The sequence below is a fragment of the Arachis stenosperma genome, chromosome 1 (assembly GCF_014773155.1).
Source record: "Arachis stenosperma cultivar V10309 chromosome 1, arast.V10309.gnm1.PFL2, whole genome shotgun sequence".
Taxonomy (NCBI): Eukaryota; Viridiplantae; Streptophyta; class Magnoliopsida; order Fabales; family Fabaceae; genus Arachis; species Arachis stenosperma.
In genome coordinates, this window is record NC_080377.1 from 79,699,834 (window position 1) to 79,713,486 (window position 13,653).

Below are 13,653 nucleotides of genomic sequence, written 5' to 3' on the forward strand. Positions count from 1 at the left end.
CAACCTTTACCAACACGTCCTCTACCAATCCATAAGCTTGTCTTACTGACTTGTCTGCCATTTGCAATGAGAATATGGCAGGCTGTACCTCAATGATCTCCAACTTCTCCATTACAGAGAGTAGCATAAGATTTATGCCTGACCCTAGGTCACACAGAGCCTTTTCAAAGGTCATGGTGCCTATGGTACAGGGTATTAAGAATTTACCATGATCTTGTTTCTTTTGAGGTAAAGTTTGCTGAACCCATGTATCTAATTCACCAATGAGCAAGGGAGGTTCACCTTCCCAAGTCTCATTACCAAACAACTTGGCATTCAGCTTCATGATAGCTCCTAGATATTGAGCAACTTGCTCTCCAGTTACATCTTCATCCTCTTCAGAGGAAGAATAGTTTTCAGAGCTCATGAATGGCAGAAGGAGGTTTAATGGGATCTCTATGGTCTCTATATGACCTTCAGATTCCTTTAAGTTCTCAATAAGGAACTCTTTCTTGCTTGAGAGACGTCCCCTGAGGTCTTCCTCATTGGGATTCATGTCCTCTCCTTCCTTTCTAGGTTCGGCCATGTTGATTATATCAATGGCCTTACACTCTCTTTTTGGATTCTCTTCAGTATTGCTTGGGAGAGTACTAGGAGGAGTTTCAGTGACTTTCTTACTCAGCTGGCCCAGTTGTGCCTCCAAATTTCTAATGGAGGACCTTGTTTCACTCATGAAACTTAAAGTAGCCTTAGACAGATCAGAGACTATGTTTGCTAAGTTAGAGGTGCTCTACTCAGAAGTCTCTGTCTGTTGCTGAGAAGATGATGGAAAAGGTTTGCTATTGTTAAACCTGTTTCTTCCACCATTATTAAAGCCTTGTTGAGGCTTTTGTTGATCCTTCCATGAGAAATTTGGATGATTTCTCCTTGAGGGATTATAGGTGTTGCCAAAGGCTTACCGAATGTAATTTACCTCTGCCATTGCAGGGTTTTCAGGATCATAGGCCTCTTCTTCAGAAGATGCCTCTTTAGTGCTGTTAGATGCATTTTGCCATCCATTCAGACTTTGAGAAATCATGTTGACTTGCTGAGTCAACATTTTGTTCTGAGCCAAAATGGCATTCAGAGCATCAATTTCAAGAACTCCCTTCCTCTAAGGCATCCCAATATTCATGGAATTCCTCTCAGAAGTGTACATGAATTGGTTATTTGCAACCATTTTAATAAGTTCCTGAGCTTCTGCAGGCGTTTTCTTTAGGTGAATGGATCCACCTGCAGAATGGTCCAATAATATCTTAGAGAACTCAGACAGATCATAATAGAATATATTTATCATGGTCCATTCTGAAAACATGTTAGAAGGACACTTTTTGGTCATCTGCTTGTATCTTTCCCAAGCTTCATAGAGGGATTCACCATCTTTTTGCTAGAAGGTCTGAACATCCACTCTAAGCTTGCTCAGCTTTTGAGGAGGAAAGAATTTAACCAAGAAGGCCGTGACCAGCTTATCCCAAGAGTCCAGGTTATCCTTAGGTTGTGAGTCCAACCATGTTCTAGCTCTGTCTCTTACAGCAAAAGGGAAAAACATGAGCCTGTAGACTTCAGGATCTACTCCATTAGTCTTAACAGTCTCACAGATCTGCAAGAACTCAGTTAAAAACTGGTAGGTATCTTCTGATGGAAGTCCATGAAACTTGCAGTTTTGTTGCATTAGAGCAACTAGTTGAGGTTTCAGCTCAAAATTGTTTGCTCCAATGGCAGGAATTGAGATGCTTCTTCCATCAAACTTGGAAGTAGGTGTAGTATAATCACCAAGCATCCTACTTGCATTATTGTTGTTGGGTTCGGCTGCCATATCCTTTTCTTGTTCGAAAATTTCAGTAAGGTTTTCTCTGGATTGTTGTAATTTAGCTTCTTTTAGTTTCCTCTTCAGAGTCCTTTCAGGTTCAGGATCAGCTTCAACAAGAATGCCTTTTTCCTTGTTCCTGCTCATATGAGAAAGAAGAGAACAGAAAAGGAAGAGGAATTCTCTATGTCACAGTATAGAGATTCCTTTATGTTAGTAGAAGAAGAAAGGAATAGAAGAAGGAGAGGAGTTAAGAATCCAAACACAAGGGTGAAGATAGGTTCAGATTCTTGATATGAAGAGAAGTGTTAATAAATAAATAAATAAATAGAAGAAGATGAGAGGGGGAGAATTCGAAAATTAATTTTGAAAAAGGGTTAGTGATTTTCGAAAATTAAAGGAAGAATTAAAATTAAAATTAAAATTTAAAACAATTAGTTAATTAAAAAGAATTTTGAAAAAGGATGAGATATTTTCGAAAAATTAATAGGGAAAATTAGTTAGGTGGTTTTGAAAAAGATAAGAAACAAATAAAAAGTCAATTAGTTAGTTGAAAAAGATTTGAAAATTAATTTTGAAAAGATAAGAAGTTAGAAAAGATATTTTGAAATCAAATTTTTGAAAAAGATAAAATTTTGAAAAAGATATGATAGAAAAGATATTTAGAAAAAAGAATTGATTTTTAAAATTAAAATTGATTACTTGACTAACAAGAAACTAAAAGATATGATTCTAGAATTTAAAGATTGAACCTTTCTTAACAAGAAAGTAACAAACTTCAAATTTCTGAATCAATCACATTAATTGTTAGTAAAGTTTTCAAAACTTTGAAATAAAGATAAGAAAAAGATTTTGAAAATAAATTTTGAAAATTTCGAAAATAATAAAAAAATTGAAAAAGATTTGATTTTTGAAAAAGATTTTGAAAAGATAAGATTTTTAAATTTGAAATTTCGACTTGACTAACAAGAAATAACTAATTTTAAAAATTTTTGACTAAGTCAACCCAAAATTTCGAAAATTATGAGTAAAACAAGGAAAAGATATTTTTTTTTTGAATTTTGAATTTTTAATGATGAGAGAGAAAAACACATTTATGACCCAAAACATGAAGATTTTGGATCAAAACCAATTATGCATGCAAGAACACTATGAATGTCAAGATGAACACCAAGAACACTTTGAAGATCAAGATGAACATCAAGAACATATTTTTGAAATTTTTTTTTATGCAAAGAAAACATGCAAGACACCAAACTTAAAAATCTTTGATGCTTAGACACTATGAATGCAAAAATGCACATGAAAAACAATAAAAGACACAAAACAAGAAAACATCAAGATCAAACAAGAAGACTTTCCAAGAACAACTTGAAGATCATGAAGAACACTTATGAATGCATGAATTTTCGAAAAATGCAAGAACAAGATGAATACACAATTGACACCAAATTTAAAACATGACACAAGACTCATACAAAAAACACAAAATATTTTTTATTTTTATGATTTTATTATTTTTTTTGGATTTTTTTATATTTTTTTCGAAAACAAATAGGAAAAACAAAATAAGAAATTCAAAATTTTTAATAAGAATTACAGGAATCTTTCAATGTTAGTCTAAAGCTTCGGTCCAGAAATTGAACATGGCTTAATAGCCAGCCAACCTTTAGCATACATAGTTCAAGCATGTGAAGAGGAAGCCTTAGTTCAAAAGAATTTAGACATGGCTTTACAGCCAACCAGGCTACAACATGCTTCATGAAACACTAGAATTCATTCTTAAAAATTTAGAATAATTTTTTCGAAAACAGAAGTAAAATTTTTTTGAAAGATTTTTTTGAAAATTTTTTTGAAAATAAAACAAAAATAAAATTACCTAATCTGAGCAACAAGATGAACCGTCAGTTGTCCAAACTCGAACAATCCCCGGCAACAGCGCCAAAAACTTGGTGTTGTTGCCGGATCAGAAAAACTTGGCGCTGTTGTTGCACATAATTGTGTTTCAAACAATCCCCGGCAACGGCGCCAAAAACTTGGTGCACGAAATTGTGATCTCTAATAATGGCATTCAACTTGGTATGCGCGTTTATAACTCAGCACTTTCTTCACAACCTCGCACAACTAACTAGCAAGTGCACTGGGTCGTCCAAGTAATAAACCTTACGTGAGTAAGGGTCGATCCCACGGAGATTGTGGGTATGAAGCAAGCTATGGTCATCTTGAAATTCTCAGTTAGGCGGATAATATATGGTTATGGAGTTTTTGAATAATAATAATAAATAAACATAAAATAAAGATAGAAATACTTATATAAATCATTGATGGGAATTTCAGATAGGCATATGAAGATGCTGTGTTCGTCTGAATCTCTGCTTCCCTACTACCTTCATCCAATCCTTCTTACTCCTTTCCATGGCAAGCTGTATGTAGGGCATCACCGTTGTCAATGGCTACATCCCATCCTCTCAGTGAAAAAAGTCCAAATGCTCTATCACAGCACCGCTAATCATCTGTCGGTTCTCGATCATGCCGGAATAGAATCCCTTGATTCTTTTGCGTTTGTCATCACACCCAACAATCGCGAGTTTGAAGCTCGTCACAGTCATTCAATCCCTGAGTCCTACTCAGAATACCACAGACAAGGTTTAGACTTTCCGGATTCTCATGAATGTCGCCATCAATTCTAGCTTATACCACGAAGATTCTGATTAAGGAATCCAAGAGATATGCGCCCGGTCTAAGGTAGAACGGAAGTGGTTGTCAGTCACACGTTCATAGGTGAGAATGATAATGAGTGTCACGGATCATCACATTCATCATGTTGAAGTGCAACGAATATCTTAGAATAAGAATAAGGCGAATTGAATAGAAAATAGTAGTAATTGCATTGAAACTCAAGGTACAGTAGAGCTCCAAACCCTTAATCTATGGTGTGTAGAAACTCCACTGTTGAAAATACATAAGTGATGAAGGTCCAGGCATGACCGAATGGCTAGCCCCCAAATGTGATCAAAAGACCGAATGGTCAAAAGACTAGACACCTAGTACATTAGTTAAAAGTTCTATTTATACTAAACTAGCTACTAGGGTTTACAGAAGTAAGTAATTGATGCAGAAATCCACTTCCGGGGCCCACTTGGTGTGTGCTTGGGCTGAGCTTGAACTTTACACGTGCAGAGGCTTCTCTTGGAGTTGAACGCCAAGTTGTAACGTGTTTTTGGCGTTCAACTCTGGTTCGTGACGTGTCTCTGGCATTTGACTCCAGAATGCAGCGTGGAATTGGCGTTGAGCACCAGTTTGCATCGTCTAATCTCAAATAAAGTATGAACTATTATATATTGCAGGAAAGCTCTAGATGTCTACTTTCCAACGCCATTTAGATCGCGCCATTTGGAGTTCTGTAGCTCCAGAAAATCCATTTCGAGTGCAGGGAGGTCAGAATCCAACAGCATCAGCAGTCCTTTGTCAGCCTTCTTATCAGAGTTTTGCTCAGGTCCCTCAATTTCAGCCAGAAAATACCTGAAATTAGAGAAAAACACACAAACTCATAGTAAAGTCCAAAAATGTGAATTTAGCATAAAAACTAATGAAAACATCCCTAAAAGTAGCTAGATCCTACTAAAATTTACCTAAAAACAATGCCAAAAAGCGTATAAATTATCCGCTCATCAAAAGGCAAGAAATTAAAAAGCAAGAATTTAAATGACAATAAAGTAAATAAAACAATTAAAGATAACAAATGCTAAAAAGAGACAATCATGGCAAGGATTGAGAGTCTAGGCTTTCTATCCTAGACATTAATTATCATATAATACTTAACAAGAGCTAATCCTATTTCGTCATCTCCAACATCGAAAGAAAGTATATTGTTATCTTCACATTGAGAGAAAGTCAAACATGACTAGTTAATCCCAATCCAGAAGTAATGTTAATTGAAACAAGACTAACTAATCACTCTAGATCACCAATCTAAATTGGGTATTAATGACTCAAGATTGTCCAATTTCTCTTTCCAAGCCAAGAATACTCAAAAACTACTCTAAAGTCCAACCAAGCATTTTGTCAAACACTTGGAAGGCATAAAAGGAAAGTAAGGTGAAATTGCAAGAAATATAAAATCTAACAACTACCAATGCAATAATAATAACAACTCCATTAAACATCAATGACATGAAAACATAAAATTGTATTAAAGAAAATCCAAATCCAACAATAGTGCATGAACATTAAAAGAACATAAAAGGGAAATTAACAAGTAAAATTAAGAGAACAAGGATGTAGGAACAAGAAGTTATAAAGAAAACTAGATGAAAAAAAGAATTAAAACCTAAATCTAAGAGAGTTTGACCTAAATCTATCCTAATTCTAGAGAGAAGATGGAGCTTCTCTCTCTAGAAAACTACCTAAAGCATGTTTCGTACACTACCTAATTGCTCCCCCATTTCTTCTTCTTGATTTTTGCATCAAATAGCCTCAGAAATGAGTTGAATTTGGGCCTGGATGGCTCAGAAATCGCCCCCAATGTATTCACTTTAATGAGGTCATGTGACCAACATCACGCGTGCACGTGGGTGACGCGTGAAGAGGGAACGCGTCACCTTGCAAATTCCCTCCTCACGCGTACGCGTAGATGACGCGTGCACGTGGCCATGAATCCTCCAAATGTTCATTTCTTCATGAATTATCCACTTTGCATGCTTTTCTCTTCACTTCTTCCATCCAATCCTTGCCTCATAAGTCTAAAATCACTCAACAAATATATCAAGTCATCGAATGGAATTAAAGTGAATTATATTTAGCAATTTAAAGGTTTAAAAAGTATGTTTTCACTCCTAAGTACAAATTTGGGAGAATTACAAAAGCATGCTATTTCATTGAATAAATGTGAGAAAAGTTGATAAAATCCACCAAATTCAACACAAGATAAACCACAAAATTGGGGTTTATCAAACCTCCCCACACTTAAACCAAGCATGTCCTCATGCTAAACCAAGAAAGAGACAAGGAGTATCAACATTTATTCAATACAAACTATCTATATGCACCCTATCTAAATGCGATCTATCTATATGCATGCAACTACTTGGTCAAAATAAACCAACTTCCAAGAACACATATACGAACACAAGGGCTAAAGCAATCATAATCAAATCAAATCCACAATTGAATTGAGTTATTAAAAAGAATTACAAACTTGCAAGAGATGATCATAGGTGAAAACATGTAATTGAGCAATCGAACCCTCACCGGATGTGTATCCGCTCTAGTCGCTCAAGTGTATAGGGTTGATTCACTCAATTCCCCTCTAATCATGCTTTCTAAGATTTTTTTCATCTAACAATCAACAATTATTCAATACATGTATACAAATATCATGAGAACTTATCCATAGGTTGTAATGGGGTTAGAGTCAAGGTAAGATTGTATTTGGTCAAGTGAGCTTTGAAATTTGAATCTTTGATTAACTTAAGCTTCCCACCTAACCTATGGCAACCTATAAAATCTAATGCAAACCTAACTACCCATTCTTCACTTTTTCACACACTCATGCATTCTCTTTTTTATCATAACACATATGCATTGTTATTATTACTTTAACTTTGGGGCATTTTGTCCCCTCTTTATTGCTTTCTTTTATATATATATATATATATATATATATATTCTTTCATTTTTTTTGTTTTTCTCCGTTTCTTTTGATGAATTATATATAAAGGTACCAATGCATATGGTTTAAATATCTAATGCATGAGCATGTACCCAATTCCCAAGGTTTTTGACAAAACTATAAAGTACACTTTTATCTTACCCAATGTTCCCAAATTTCCCACAATTGAATGATAAATACCCTCACTAGCCTAAACTAATCAAAGATCCAAACAAGGGACATTTATTATTTTTCGCTTTAAGGCTAGTAATGTGCTAAAATTAAGAGTAAAAGAGGATTATCATAGGCTCAAAGTTAGCTTACAATGGTAGATAAAAGGTAAGGCCATTTGGGTAAGTGAGCTCAATGAAATGAAGGCCTCAATCATATAAATGCATTCATACACAGAATAATGGACATAAAGAATCAAACAAATAAAAAATTGTAATCATAGAAAGAGAATAATACACACAAGAATGAAAATAGTGGTTAATATGATGTAGCCACACAATTAGGCTCAAAACTCATAAGGTTGTGTGTTCTTAGCACAAAAACATGTTCCACAATATATAATTCAAGCAAGTTCAATGAAAAATTTTCACTTAAATTAATTGGGGTGCCCTATAGATAAATTTCTGGGAAAATTTTATTATTTTGAGTAAGCTTATTATATATATGCAAACTAAGAAAATGCAACTAAAAATTATAAAAGGCCTAAAAATGAAATGCGAAAGTGTTGGGATTAGAAATTTGTCACAAAAAAAATAAACGGCCAATCGGTTGGACAACCTCCCCACACTTAAAAGTTTGTACCATCTTTGGTGCATTCAAAGATGAGCAAGGGGGTACAGCGACTTTCCGGATTTCCACCTTCAGCCAGTGGATCAACCAGTTGCTGTATGTTCTTTCTTCCGCTTCTGTTTTTGCTTATGACAAATCATCCTGAGCAATAGGAAACAGGATATAATAAGACAAGTAAATGCACCAGTAAGGAAGCATAGATTGTTGGAATGAGGTAACAATCACTGGAATGAAGTGAGTGAATTAGTGTGATATGGATACAAACAAGTGTGTCACAACTACACAAAAGGAGTATGTACTTCACTCATTTTAGTGTGCTTGAAATACTTTAAAGTAAACTTGTTGGTTAAAGTAAACAACAAGCAATAAAGAAGCAGAAAAGTACTCTAGCAAGAATAAAAAAATTGTGAATTGGATGAGTAGACATTAGTTGATGTGCAAGAAGATTTTAATGAACCAAATGAAATATTTAATGACACATTTTAAATTTTGTTCGCATCACCTAGTTGACATAAAAGGTGGAAGACATGGGTGCTATGCAACTTAAGTAAAGAGAGATAGAAATGAAAATCAATCACATAGCAAGCATGGTCCACAAAGCTTGAAAAGCTAAAAAATATGCAACTAGGTAAGCTTACGATCCAATTTCACAATTCTAAAATCTCAATGCATGAAATAGGTGATGTAAATAAGGGTCAATCATAAACAAGTATCACCTAACAAAAATTGTATTGATCCCATAGAATTGCCTAATAATGGATAATGAATTCAAATTACATGGTGGCTAGCTACAACATGCAATTTAGAAATCCCAAAAACATTCTCAAAGGCTATGTTATGAGTACTTGTATGCACTTGTATCAAGCAAGCAAAACTTAATACCAAGCAACAATGTATATCCTCAATAAAGAAATCCAACAATAAACAATTTCAACATCAAGAAATAGCAAATTAAATAAATAATCCAACACGTATCCACTAAAATAGAAAATTAAGCTAACTAACTAACAAACTAACTAATTAACTAAAGAAAATAATGGTTAATGGTGGTGGTAGATGATGGTTGAAGAATGGAAAGAAAAGAAGAGAAGAGAGAAGAAGGAAAGAAATGGAGAGAAGAGAAGAAAAGAAGTGAGTGAAACAGGGAGGGCAGGGGCTTGACGACAAGTCATCTTAGGCTAGTTTTACTAGCATTTCTAGTTGTTTTTATTAGGTTTCAAACACTTTCTTGCACAATAAGTATGTGATTGGATGGGATTTTCATGTTTGTCTTGATTCAATCAAACATTGTTAATTTTATGTATTATTGGTGCACGAAATTGTGATCAACAACAATGGCTCCAAAGACTTGGTGCTCTTAAACATGAATCACACTTTGTCACAACTTCGCACAACTAACCAGCAAGTGTACTGGGTCGTCCAAGTAATACCTTACGTGAGTAAGGGTCGATCCCACAGAGATTGTTGGTATGAAGCAAGCTATGGTCATCTTGTAAATCCCAGTCAGGTGGATTCAACTGTATTAAGAAATTATAGTAAACGAAAATAAATAAAATAGGATAGAGTTACTCATGTAATTCAATGGTGGGGATTTCAGATAAGTATATGGAGGTGCTGTGTTCCTTCCGAATCTCTGCTTTCCTACTGCTTTTATCCAATCTTTGTCACTCCTTTCTATGGCAAGCTGTATGTAGGGCATCACCGTTGTAGATGGCTACATCCCATCCTCTCAGTGAAAAAGGTCCAAATGCTCTGGCACGGCACGGCTAATCATCTGTCGGTTCTCGATCATGTTGGAATAGAATCTATTGATTCTTTTGCATTTGTCATCACGCCCAACAATCGCGAGTTTGAAGCTCGTCACAGTCATTCAATCCCAGAATCCTACTCGGAATACCACAGACAAGGTTTAGACTTTCTGGATTCTCATGAATGCCGCCATCAATTCTAGCTTATACCATGAAGACTCTGATCTAACGGAATGGAAGGCTGGTAGTCAGGCGAGGGGCAACCATGCGTCGTGTATCAGGAATCCAAGAGATACGCATCCTAGCTCTCGCTTGTAGAACGGAAGTGGTTGTCAGGCACGCATTCATAAGGATGGATGATGATGAGTGTCACGGATCATCACATTCATCAGGTTGAAGTACGAATGGTATCTTAGAACAGGAATAAATCGAATTGAATAGAAAACAGTAGTAATTGCATTAAAACTTGAGGTACAGCAGAGCTCCACACCCTTAATCTATGGTGAGTAGAAACTCCACCGTTGAAAATACATAAGTGATGAAGGTCCAGACATGGCTGAATGGCCAACCCCCAATGTCTAAGATCGCATAAACTGATCAAAGATGAAAATACAATAGTAAAAAGTTCTATTTATACTAAACCAGTTACTAGGGTTTACAGAAATAAGTTTAAGTGCAGAAATCCATTTTCGGGGTCCACTTTGGTGTATGCTTGGTCTGAGCTTGAACTTTACACGAGCTGAGGCTTCTTTTGGAGTTGAACGCCAAGTTGTAACGTGTTTTTGGCGTTCAACTCTAGTTCGTGACGTGTTTCTGGCGTTTGACTCTAGAATGCAGCATGAAACTGGCATTGAGCACCAATTTACGTCATCTAATCTCGAACAAAGTATGGACTATTATATATTGCTGGAAAGCTCTGGATGTCTATTTTCCAACGCCGTTAAGAACACGCCATTTGAAGTTATGTAGCTCCAAAAAATCCATTTCGAGTGCAGGGAGGTCAGAATCCAATAGCATCAGCAGTCCTTTGTCATCCTTTTCTCAAAGTTTTGCTCAGGTCCCTCAATTTCAGTCAGAAATTACCTAAAATCACAAAAAAACATACAAACTCATAGTAAAGTCCAGAAATTTGAATTTAGCATAAAAACTAATGAAAACATCCCTAAAAGTAGCTAGATCCTACTAAAAACTACCTAAAAACAATGCAAACTTAAAATTGTTGCTTGTCCCCAAGCAACTGAAAATCAATTAGGATAAAAAGAAGAGAATATACTATAAATCCCAAAATATCAATGAATATTAGTTTTAATTAGATGAGCGGGACTTATAGCTTTTTGCTTCTGAATAGTTTTGGCATCTCACTTTCTCCTTTGAAGTTTAGAATGATTGGCATCTATAGGAACTTAGAATTTCAGATAGTGTTATTGATTCTCCTAGTTAAGTATGTTGATTCTTGAACACATCTACTTTTATGAGTCTTGGCCGTGGCCCTAAGCACTTTATTTTCCAGTATTACCACCGGATACATAAATGCCACAGACACATGACTGGGTGAACCTTTTCAGATTGTAACTCAGCTTTGCTAGAGTCCCCAGTTAGAGGTGTCCAGAGCTCTTAAGCACACTCTTTTTGCTTTGGATCACGACTTTAACCACTCAGTCTCAAGCTTTTCACTTGGATCTGCATGCCACAAGCACATGGTTAGGGACAACTTGATTTAGCCGCTTAGGCCTGGATTTTATTTCCTTGGGCCCTCCTATCCATTGATTCTCAAAGCCTTGGATCCTTTTTACCCTTGCCTTTTGGTTTTAAGGGCTATTGGCTTTTTCTGCTTGCTTTTTCTTTTTCTTTCTAGATTTTTTTTTCGCCAATATTTTTTTTCGCAAGCTTTTGTTTTTCACTGCTTTTTCTTGCTTCAAGAATCAATTTCATGATTTTTCAGATCATCAATAACATTTCTCTTTGTTCATCATTCTTTCAAGAGCCAACAACTTTAACATTCATAAACAACAAGATAAAAAATATGCACTGTTCAAGCATTCATTCAGAGAACAAAAAGCATTGTCACCACATCAATATAAATAAACTAATTTCAAGGATAAATTCAAAACTCATGTACTTCTTGTTCTTTTGTATTAAAAACATTTTTCATTTTAAGAAAGGTGAAGGATTCATGGAATTATTCATGGCCTTAAGACATAGTTACTAAATACTAATGATCATGAAGTAGAGACACAAAACATAAACAAACATATAGCATAAAAATCAAAAAAACAGAGAATTAAGAACAAGGAAGTTAAGGAATGAGTCCACCTTATTGAGGGTGGCGCCTTCTTGAAGAACCAATGGTGCTCTTTGAGCTCCTCTATGTTTCTTCCTTGCTTCTGTTGTTTGATCCCTAGTGATTTTGGTGCTCCTATCCTTAGTTGCTCCAAATAGTTGTGTGGAGGACAATTTATCCCCTGAGGTATCTCAGGGATCTTTTAATTTGCAGTCAAATGTTCTACCACTGAGCTATAGACCCTTGAGATGAATCTCTCCATCTCCTATGACTCAGAGGTGGAAGCTTTTGTCTTTCCTTTCCTCTTTCTAGAGGTTTCTCTGGCCTTAGGTGCCATCAATGGTTATGGAAAAATAAAAAAGCTATGCTTTTACCACACCAAACTTAAAATGTTGCTCACCCTCGAGCAAAAGAAGAAAGAATAGAAGAAGAAGAAGAAGATATGGAGGAGATAGAGGGAAGTGTGTATTCGGTTATATGGGTGGGATTGGGTGGGAAAGAGATTTTGAATTTTGAAGGTAGGTGGGGTGTGTGGGGAAGAGTGGATGGATGTGAGTGGTGAATGAAGAGAGAGAGGGTGAGGTAGGTAGGGATCCTATGAGGTCCACAGATCCTAAGGTGTCAAGGATTTACATCTTTGCACCAATTAGGCGTGTAAAACGCCTTTGTATGCAATTCTGGCATTTAGACGCCAGATTGATGCTTGTTTTGGGCGTTCAACGCCCATGTGTAGCATGTTTCTGGCGTTGAACGCTAGTTCCATGCTTATTTCTGGCGTTCAGCGCCAGCTCTTCCTCAGGGTGTATTCCTAGCGTTCAAACGCCAGGATGTTGCTTATTTTTGGCATTCAACGCCAGATCCATGCTTTGTTCTAGCGTTGAACGCCAGCTAGATGCTCTTTAAACGCCAGTAAGTCCTTCCTCCAGGGTGTGATTTTTCTTCTGCTGTGTTTGATTCTGTTTTTAATTTTTGTATTTTTTTCGTGACTCCACATGATCATGAACCTAATAAAACATAAAATAACAATAAAATAAAATAGAATTAGATAAATAAAAATTGGGTTGCCTCCCAATAAGCGCTATTTTAATGTCACTAGCTTGACAGTGGACTCTCATGGAGCCTCACAAATATTCAGAGCATGATGAGGGCCTCCCAACACCAAACTTTAGAGTTTGAATATGGGGGCTTCTCAACACCAAACTTAGAGTTTGGTTGTAGCCTCCCAACACCAAACTTAGAGTTTGATTGTGGGGGCTCTGTTTGACTCTGTACTGAGAGAAGCTCTGCATGCTTACTCTCCCTTGTTACAGAGGGATGGCCGTGTGCCTTAAACACAAGGTAGTCCCCA

General features: G+C 36.1%; 1 non-coding gene across 1 annotated transcript; it reads left to right on the top strand.

Annotated features, from left to right (window-relative positions):
- Positions 1–1,331: 1,331 nt before the first annotated feature.
- Positions 1,332–1,435, top strand: LOC130949292 (small nucleolar RNA R71). Its single transcript, XR_009073361.1, has one exon. It is a non-coding gene; the product is annotated as a small nucleolar RNA R71 (small nucleolar RNA).
- Positions 1,436–13,653: the final 12,218 nt, after the last annotated feature.